At 42.1% G+C, this 10654-nt stretch overlaps 1 long non-coding RNA gene across 1 annotated transcript; it reads right to left on the bottom strand.

Annotated features, from left to right (window-relative positions):
- Positions 1-8572: 8572 nt before the first annotated feature.
- On the bottom strand, positions 8573-9264 carry LOC123502331. Its single transcript, XR_006673948.1, has 3 exons — positions 9205-9264; positions 8771-8992; positions 8573-8633 (listed from the first exon to the last, which is right to left on the bottom strand). It is a non-coding gene; the product is annotated as an uncharacterized LOC123502331 (long non-coding RNA).
- Between the last annotated feature and the right edge of the window lie 1390 nt (positions 9265-10654).

The following is a 10654-nucleotide window of genomic DNA, read 5'->3' as shown; positions in this document are numbered from 1 at the left end:
AAAAGCTGTGCAAACCATGGTACACCAAATTTCCAACAGAATTTTTCAACAAAACATCTAATTGTGTACATATGCCACAATTCTTGCCCTGTGGAATACCAGTATTTTACATCCAATTTGGCACCTTCAACCCATCCACCCAAACACTACCATCAATAGACATTTTTTCGCTGAATATTGGCCAGGACACAACAATGGTTTTGGTAATCAATGCAGGAAATTGTCTTCTTTCCAATGCTAATATTTTAATATTCTATTTTACACATGTCAAAACCTTGAAGAAATCAAATCCTTTTAAATGTTTTTGAAAAAGATTCCCAAAAACTCTACGCATCTTGTGTACCCCAAAGAAAGATAAATAAGGGAATTTGGGTAGTTGCATACCCAAAACCACTTTTATAAACCCGAATCCACTGTTAAAGGCAAAAATGACATCTCATTTATTTAAATCATCAACCAAACCAAAAATGGGGTGAGGTTGATCCCACTGTTGATCAACATGAGGAGGCGGAATGTGAACTTTTCACCTTTCCGAAGAACACTCAAGTGTCATGATCAAAAAACAACACCTCAACCACACTCCTGAATCAAATTATTTCAATATAAATACCAGTTATTACAAATCTTGAAATTTGAGAAAATAGATTGTAATCCGTTATGCACAAACATTGTACGATAAATGGGAGAGAGAGAGAGAGAGAGAGAAAAAGGGAGAAGAGAAGAGGGAGAGGGAGGAGGAGAAGAAGAGGGGAGGAGAAGGGAGAAGAAAGAGAAGGAAGGAGAAGAGGAGAAAGAAGAGGAGGAGAGAGGAGAGGAGAAAGGAGAGGAAGAGGAGAGAGAAATGACACAAACAACACACACAAAGCTATGGGCGGCGTTCCACACCCACTGCCGCCCAATCTGTCCGGATGCCACGCCCAGGGTTTAGTCAGCCACAACGCCTGCAGCCCCTCACTATAAATGAAGTGACTCAAGACACACAGATCCACGTGTTCCGGAGTGTGACTCCTTCAATGCACGACACACCTTCCTAGTACAGCCTGTCAACCCCGTCACTGTCCCATCACCGTCCCATCACTAATGACACTGTGGCACCATTAATTCACTACCCTTCCCTATCCACTCACTCCACACGTCACGTCACCCTTCAGTGCATTATTATACAGCTTTCTATTAAACTATCCGCCCCATTACCGTCCCATCACTGTCCCATCATGTTTGTTCCCTCCACTCTATTAATAGACTCACCCTTTCACTGAGCAGGTGGAGCTGGTGGACTAGGTGGGGCAAGTGGGGCGGTCACCGTGTTCACAGGTCTCGTGTCTGGTGAGGAAATGGACGTCTGGTCACTGATTGTGGTGGTGGTGGTGGTGGTGGGGAGTTGCCAAATGGAAATATTCTACGTCACCAGATCCACCTTGAAAAGCCGCTAAAAGGTCGCTAAATCATTGTTGTACATGCTACAAATGTTCCTAGACGAAGTAATTGGCTTGACTTACACATAGGCTAATCAGTATAGGGCCCCGTTGACGTTGACCGTTTATCCCTCCCAGTGACGCAGAGCAAACCTGTCTCAGGAGCCTCGCTCGCCCCCTCTAATCACTCGCCTTTTAAATCCGATTGATGTTTAATTGATTGATTGATAAGTTTATTGTTGTAGCAGTGTATACACCATCGAACTGTTGTCCATTTCCCTATGAATGAACCTATCAAATTACCAACTTATCTATCTATCTATCTACACACAAGCATGTAAATATCTCCACCAGCACCGCCAACACTCACACCTGCCCACCTTCGCCATCATGGACGGGTGTGTCAGTTTACACATTACTACTAGTATTTCCATGCAACTATATTGTGGCATCGTATCACGTCAGACGTTGTGGTGCCATGCAACAAATGGTTGACTAATTTCGCTTCACTTGCAAACCAGATATTGTTTTGCATCTCTTTCAACTGTTAGGAAAACAAGTCGATACATTATGCATTTTATTATATCAAGATATATTGTGTTGCCATTAGAAATATATAGGAGTATCATTCACAAGATATCGTCATATCGGTAGGTATGAAAAATAAATACAAGTAACAAAAACTGCACCACGTTACAAGACACTGGCCAGACACTTAAATTAAGTATTGCATTGAAAGACTCACAAAACATCATCTTGGGAAACACGTAACAATACCTTTGTGCTTCACAACAGGAATGATGAGTGATGAGCAGAGGAATCGTGACCCAAGAGGTTACCTTCCTCTCTTAGTCTACACTCTCCTTTCTTAAATACTATATACATATGTACACCGTACACTCCTATTACAATAACATAACATAACATAACATAAATAATAGGATAACAAAGGGCCACCAGGGTCCATCTAGGTTATCCTATATCAGTCACACAGCGACCTCGTCATCAGTACTTAAAGATACACTTACAAGTACACAATACATTATATACTAATTCTAAATATTTGGCCCATTAACAGGGCTAAGTCCTGCAGTGAATTCCTCTACAATCTGTGATCCCCATACATGGGGATCATGTCTTGTTTAACTATAGTCAATTTCTTATAAAAACTATCATGCAGTGCTATACATAATTATAAATCTAATAAATTTAAGTGCTTATCTAATCTGTTTTTAAACATTGTCAAACTAGTGCTATTTACAACCCTCTCTGGCAATGCATTCCAGAAGTCTACCACCCTATGACTAAAGAAATATTTTCTTCTATCTAACCTGCAGCCTTGCTTTCTAATCTTCCTGCCATGATTTCTAGTCCTACTTCCCTCCTCTAAGGTCAAAGAAAGATCTCACATCTATGTAGTTTGTATCTGAGAACATTTGAAATAACTCTGTTCATATCCTCTTATACATCTCCTCTCAAATGAAAAGGAATGTATTACCATTCCTTTAATCTATCTCTACTATACTCCAGGCTCTTGCTTCTAAACATTGCTTTGAAAATTTCATAGTCCTGTCTATCACTACTCCTAAATCCTTTCCCTCCTCTACTGCCTCTAGCCAACATCCCTCCATCTCATAGCTAAAGTTTGTGTTTTCTTTACCTAAATGCTATGCATAACTTCTAAATATTACTGTTTTCTGCTGCTATAGATAAGGCATTGCAAAAAACCTTATCCGCTACATATCTACAACTGTCTACAGATTCTACAAATTTATCCACTCAATCTACAAGTGGTCAATGAAATACACTACACCAGTGATGAAGATCTGTGGCCAACCTTCAGAACTTCATTGGTACGTCTCCAAGAATCACCCTTTTCTTCTTCCTCTTCCTATTTTTCTTCCTCTTGTTCCTTTGGCAACACCGGCAGTAGTAGCAGTCTGGTGTCTGTTGTATGTCATGCACGCTCACGCCAAAAACTTGCTTCACTTCTTTGGCGTTAGTAGTACTGAATCCTAGAACAAGAGATGGAACAATATTGAAATGGCGTCCTCCTCAATGCCTGTTGTCTTGTAGTACACAGGGTTGGGGAAGGGATTGTGGATGATGTAACGATAAGGATGGTATGTTAAGGAGAGCCAAGGTGGGTCGGGTTTGCGTGGGTGGCTCTGTAGGCCTAAGGAGGAAAACTGCCGTACCAAGCGCATAATTAATATGAGCGGAGGAACTTTATGAGTAGAGATTTTGGAATGTTGTGCATGGTAGAAATGTTAGTGTTAGCATGAAGCGTTCTACAACATGTATAAGGAGGAATAGAGTAAGGAAGGCAGGGTATTTAACATTGTGTGAATTGGCACGCGGGCAGTAGATTTGAGTGGGGGCAGGAAAGGACGCGATCTCGGTGAAGGGAGTGGCACTCTCTACTCGGACATTGGTGGGGTGTGGACGCGTCACGGTGAGCGAGGGTCTCTGATCAGGTGGGTAATGTGATCAGGGCAGCGGAGTTTCGTGTTAATATAATCGAGGGTGTCATTATGTGGAGTTAAGTGGTGTATTCAAGTGGGGAGAGAGTGTTAAGGGTGCCTCTCGTGTTTCTCTGTTGTTGGTTCAGAGTGCCGCGTCACTTTCATCGTTTTTTGTTCGAATGTACTTTACTATATTTGAAATATATGTAAAATTGACTTGGAAGAGAGTTTTCCTTCAATGAAAATCCCACCCCATGTGGTACAATGATAACACGTCGACGAATCTTCAACAACTTGACAAACGTCTTTAGAGTCAAAGCCATTCGGAAATACAGATGCAGGTAGGGGTTCCAGATTTTACCAATGAAAGGATGAATGATTGAGTTACTGGTTAACTCCTGCGTTGGGAAGTTGGACACACTATGGTATCATCAGCTGGAGTAGATAGAACAACAAGTTTGTAATTATTGAATAATTGAAGGAGGGTAACAAGACAGAACCCTGAGGAACTCCATTATTAATAAATTTAGGAGAACAGTTTCACTCTACCACAACAGCGATAGAACAGTCACAAAGGAAACTTAAGATAAAGTTGCAGAGAAAACAGAGAAGCCGTAGGAACAGTTTGAAATCAAAGCTTATGCCAGACTCTATCTAAAACCTTTGATATATCTAACGCTACAACAAAACTTTCACAGAAATCTCTAAAAGAAATATTTCTCTTGGTCTACACACTCCTCTTTTAAATTCATATGCATATGTACACGGTATATTCCTATCACAATGCTTCTATCACAACTTCTACATATCACGGTTTTCTGCTATGTAGATAAGGCATGGCAAAAACCTTACCACTCCATCTACAACTGTCTGACAAAATCTACAAATTTATCCACCCAATGTAAATGATCAATGAAATACACTACACCAGTAAGATTTGTGGCCAAACTGCAGAACTTTATTGATATGTCTCCAAGAATCACTCTCTTGTTCCTCTTCTTCTTCTTCCTCCTCTGCCTCCTCTTGTTCCTTTGGCTACACCGGCAGTAGCAGTCTGGTGTCTGTTGTATCTTGCACGCTCACTCCTAAACACTTCCCTCACTTATTGAAATAGGATTCCTGGAACAAGAGATGAACAACATTGAAATGGCGACAACATTAAAAGTCCTGAAAAAAACAAGAAAGTACAAAACCTTTTAAAATGAGACACGAGGAGATAAAAGGGTAATGTACAAACCACAATACTCACATCATGGTCACTCAACACTTTATTCTGGGCTTGCTTCAGTGTAGTCACTACAACTGGAAGAATGTAATGCTGTCCTGTTCAATAGTGCATGCAGCCGCTCGCTCCCTCCTCCCGTCCTCTTCACTGCCTGTTGTCTTGTGGTACACTGGCTGGGTTGGGGAAGCTTGCGCAGATGATAACACGTCGACGCATCTTCAGGAACCCGACAAACATCTGTACAATGAAAATGTTGCAGGTGAGATGAAAGGAAAGGTATGAAGTGTGAGTCGGCTAACTATACACTAAACGAATATTGTCAGTGTGTCAAGAACAATTTAGGAAGTGTTTAAAGTTTGCTACAATCCCACCCACTACTTAATTACGCCATCTTTGCCACAGCACAGCCACAGCACATCCACAGCATAAAGGAGTGAAAAACTACTTACTTGACTTAGCCCAACAGCAAAGCAAAGAACCCCGAGGGAACCCAGCACAACACCCACCACCATGCCAGCTTGGGGACTTGACACTTCAATGACCGTCTTCTCCTGACCGTTGGTGATGCTGGTGGGCGGATCGAACACTGCTGAGGGGATGGTCCACAGGGAAAGGATCTGGGCGACTCCATGCACTCGGCTTCTAAACATTGCTTTGAAAATTTCATAGTCCTGTCTATCACTACTCCTAAATCCTTTCCTCCTCTACTGCCTCTAGCCAACATCCCTCCATCTCATAGCTAAAGTTTGTGTTTTCTTTACCTAAATGCTATGCATAACTTCTAAATATTACTGTTTTCTGCTGGTGTACATAAGGCATTGCAAAAAACCTTACCCGCTACATATCTACAACTGTCTACAAATTCAACAAATTTATCCACCCAATCTACAAATGGTCAATGAAATACACTACACCAGTGATGAAGATCTGTGGCCAACCTTCAGAACTTCATTGGTACGTCTCCAAGAATCACCCTTTTCTTCTTCCTCTTCCTTTTTTCATCCTGTTGTTCTTTTGGCAACACCGGCAGTAGTAGCAGTCTGGTGTCTGTTGTATGTCATGCACGCTCACTCCAAAAACTTGCCTCACTTCTTTGGCGTTAGTAGTACTGAATCCTGGAACAAGAGATGGAACAATATTGAAATGGCGTCCTCCTCAATGCCTGTTGTCTTGTAGTACACAGGGTTGGGGAAGAGATTGTGGATAATATAACGATAAGGATGGTATGTTAAGGAGAGCCAAGGTGGATCGGGTTTGCGTGGGTGGCTCTGTAGGCCTAAGGAGGAAAACTGCCGTACCAAACCCATAATTAATACGAGCGGAGGAACTTTATGAGTAGGGATTTTGGAATGTTGTGCATGGTAGAAATATTAGTGTTAGCATGAAGTGTACTACAACATGTATAAGGAGGAATAGAGTAAGGAAGGCAGGGTATTTAACATTGTGTGAATTGGCACGCGGGGCAGTAGATTTGAGTGGGGGCTGGAAAGGACGCGATCTCGGATGAAGGGAGTGGCACTCTCTACTCGGACATTGGTGGGGTGTGGACGCGTCACGGTGAGCGAGGGTCTCTGATCAGGTGGGTAATGTGATCAGGGCAGCGGAGTTTCGTGGTAATATAATCGAGGGTGTCATTATGTGGAGTTAAGTGGTGTATTCAAGTGGGGAGAGAGTGTTAAGGGTGCCTCTCGTGTTTCTCTGTTGTTGGTTCAGAGTGCCGCGTCACTTTCATCGTTTTTTGTTCGAATGTACTTTACTATATTTGAAATATATGTAAAATTGACTTGGAAGAGAGTTTTCCTTCAATGAAAATCCCAGCCCGTGTGGTACAATGATAACACGTCGACGAATGATGAGTGATGAGCAGAGGACTTGTGTCCCGAGAGGTTTTTTTCATGTAGGAAGAGCGCCAGCCAAGGGCAAGAAACAAAGAAAAGATAAAAAAAAAAAAAGGCCCACTTGAGTGCTGGCTCTCTAAAAAGTGGAAAAGCGTCAGCCAAAACTAGGGAGCAAATGCCTCGATATCTCTCTCTTCAAAGAAGACAAGTCGCAGGAATTCGGAAATACAGATGCAGGTAGGGAGTTCCAGATTTTACCAATGAAAAGGATGAATGATTGAGAGTACTGGTTAACTCTTGCGTTGGAAAGTTGGACACGATAGGGATGAGAAGAAGAAACCTTTGTACAGCGAGGCCGCAGGACGAGGGGAGGCATGAAGATAGCAAGATCTGTAGAACAGTTAGCATGAAAATAGCGATAAAAGAGAAGGAGATTCAACATTTCGGCGGTGAAAAGAGGCTGAAGACAGTTAGTCAGAGGAGGGAGTTGATGAGACGAAAAGCTTTTAATTCCACCCTATCTAGTAAAACTGTTTAACTGAAACCCCCCCAAACATGCGAAGAGTTCTCCATACACGTGCAGATAAGGCCCTTATACAGAGTAAGGAATTGAGGGCAAGAAAAACTGGCGGAGATGCCTCAGAAGCTGTTTTAGCAAGAGATGAGATGTGAAGTTTCCAGTTAAGATTATGAATAAAGGACAGACCAAGGATATTCATTGTGGAAGAGGGAGACAGTTGAGTGTCACTGAAGAAGACCTGTACCTGTCTGAAAGGTTGTGTCGAATTGATAGATGGAGGAATTGAGTTTTTGAGGCATTGAAAACTATTAGATTTTCTCTGCCCCAATCGGAAATCTTAGAAAGATCGGAAGTCAGGCGTTCTTTGGCGTCCCTGCGTGATCAGTTGACTTCCTGACTGGTTGGTCGTCTCTGAAAGGACGTGGAAAGATGTAGGGTGGTATCATCAGCGTAGGAGTAGATAGGACAACAAGTTTGGTTAATTAATGAATAATAGAAAGAGAGGGTGACAAGACAGAACCCTGAGGAACTCCATTATTAATAAATTTAGGAGAAGAACAGTGGCCGTCTACCACAACAGCAATAGAACAGTCAGAAAGGAAACTTAAGATAAAGTTGCAGAGAAAAGTATAGAAGCCGTAGGAGGGCAGTTTGGAAATCAAAGCTTTATGCCAGACTCTATCAAAAGCCTTTGATATGTCTAACGCTACAGCAAAACTTTCACTGAAATCTCTAAAAGAGGTTACTTTCCTCTCTTGGTCTACACTCTCCTCTTTTAAATTCTCTATGCATATGTACACGGTATATTCCTATCACAATGCTTCTATCACAACTTCTACATATCACGGTTTTCTGCTGGTGTAGATAAGGCATGGCAAAAAACCTTACCCACTTCACATCTACAACTGTCTACAAAATCTACAAATTTATCCACCCAATGTACAAATGATCAATGAAATACACTACACCAGTAATGAAGATTTGTGGCCAACCTGCAGAACTTCATTGGTACGTCTCCAAGAATCACTCTCTTGTTCCACTTCTTCTTCCTCCTCTGCCTCCTCTTGTTCCTTTGGCTACACCGGCAGTAGCAGTCTGGTGTCTGTTGTACGTCTTGCACGCTCACTCCAAACACTTCCCTCACTTCTTTGGCGTTAGTAGTGCTGATTCCTGGAACAAGAGATGCAACAACATTGAAATGGCGACAACATTAATAAGTCCTGAAAAAAAAATAACAAGAAAGTACAAAACCTTTTAAAATGAGACACGAGGAGATAAAAGGGTAATGTACAAACCACAATACTCACATCATGGTCACTCAACACTTTATTCTACGCTTCCTTCAGTGTAGTCATACAACTGTGGGAAGAATGTAATGCTGTCCCGTTCAATAGTGCATGCAGCCGCTCGCTCCCTCCTCCCGTCCTCCTCACTGCCTGTTGTCTTGTGGTACACTGGCTGGGTTGGGGAAGCTTGCATGGATGATAACACATCGACGCATCTTCAGGATCCCGACAAACATCTGTACACTGAAAATGTTGCAGGTGAGATGAAAAAAAAGTAAGTCGGCAAACTTTACAGTAATGGAATATTCTCAGTGTGTCAAGAACAATTTAGAATTGTTTAAAGTTTGGAAGAATCTCACCCACTGCTTAATTACGCCATCTTTGCCACAGCACAGCCACAACACAGCCAGAGCAAGACCCCACAGTATAAAGAAGTGAAAAACTATTTGACTTACCCCAACAGCTAGGCAAAGAACCCCAAGGGAGCCCAGCACAACACCCACCACCGTGCCAGCTTGGGGACTTGACACTTCAATGACCGCCTTCTCCTGACCGTTGCTGCTGCTGGGCGGATCGAACACTGCTGAGGGATGGTCCACAGGAGAGGATCTGGGCGACTCCACGCACTCGTCAACGTCTGAGGGTGGAGAATTACACTCTCAGAAACACAGATTTATTACAACTTATGGATAGATTTACACGCATTCCAGGAACACATTCAACAATACGTTGAGGAAAACTACAAAATTATATCAGTACTCATGACAAATGCATATGGCAAGATTAAATTATACTTAATCATAAAGAACAACCTATCCGTAAATCACTGATCTTAGTAATACTCGTGAGACAAAATGCATGTTGATGTATGCCAACAATAACAAAATACCACACTAACTTCTTTAGGCTGCTGCTAAATGAAGAGGTGAAGGACTGACAAGTTTAAGAAGACAGACCGTAGAGTGACATTGACAGTTCAGGAGGCCTCACCTTCACACTTGAACTTTCTGACACGAGTCTGTACCCTGCATGGCCGGCACTGGCAGTAGTATGACTCTCGAGTGTTGATGTAAACAGGCTCACACACACCCGACATTCTTCTCCCGGCACTCCTCAATGCCACACAGCTGCACAAACTCATCCTGCCACAAGAAAGGCATTTGCTTCAGTAGTGTCAAGTTGTGATTTTGTATTGTAGTGTATACAATGTAAGAAAATCTGCAACTTTTATATGAAACAAAGGAGTTCAGGGCATGAGTTAAGCCTTATGTTAGATACTGACAAAAGCAAGGCCTTCTCCTCACCTCTCCGTTACTGCAGCAATCATTGATGCCGTCACACATGCGCTGCTTCGGAATACCACTGCCAGCACTGTGGGAGAAACTGACTGACTGACTGACTGACTGACTGATTGTTGTTGCTCTTCCGTGTGGGGTCGTCTGCAGCTCTGCCACTATTGCACTCTGTGGGTGAAATGCTGGCTTTGTATTTTAACATCACTATTATTCATGGTTTAGACTATCGTAAGGTAAATTTAGATTGACTAGATGGTGTTTTAAGAGAGAAACCCTAGCAGTAAGTTACCACAATGCTGTTCATCTTAGCTCTCCGTGTTTCCTTGAAATACAAGTAACCGACAAACAACAAAATTTACACTCCCACACAGACAGTCAAAGGTCCTCATTAATGTTGCCTACAATAAGCAAGGTTGCTCAATTTCATCCACCTCTATGTACATTGCGAATCACATTAAATATTTGTCATTATTTTCATCTTAATGTTCTCCGGCTTATGTACTGTGAATTAACCCCACCCACACACAAACCTACCCACTCAATGATCACTTCCAAATTGTCGATCGTGCTTACAAAATACCAAAACAATTGTTCAGTTTACTGTCCATAT

This window comes from Portunus trituberculatus, chromosome 11, assembly GCF_017591435.1.
Source record: "Portunus trituberculatus isolate SZX2019 chromosome 11, ASM1759143v1, whole genome shotgun sequence".
NCBI classification, from domain to species: domain Eukaryota; kingdom Metazoa; phylum Arthropoda; class Malacostraca; order Decapoda; family Portunidae; genus Portunus; species Portunus trituberculatus.
Note: the sequence above shows the minus strand (reverse complement) of the source record. Positions and strands in the feature narration are given on the sequence as shown.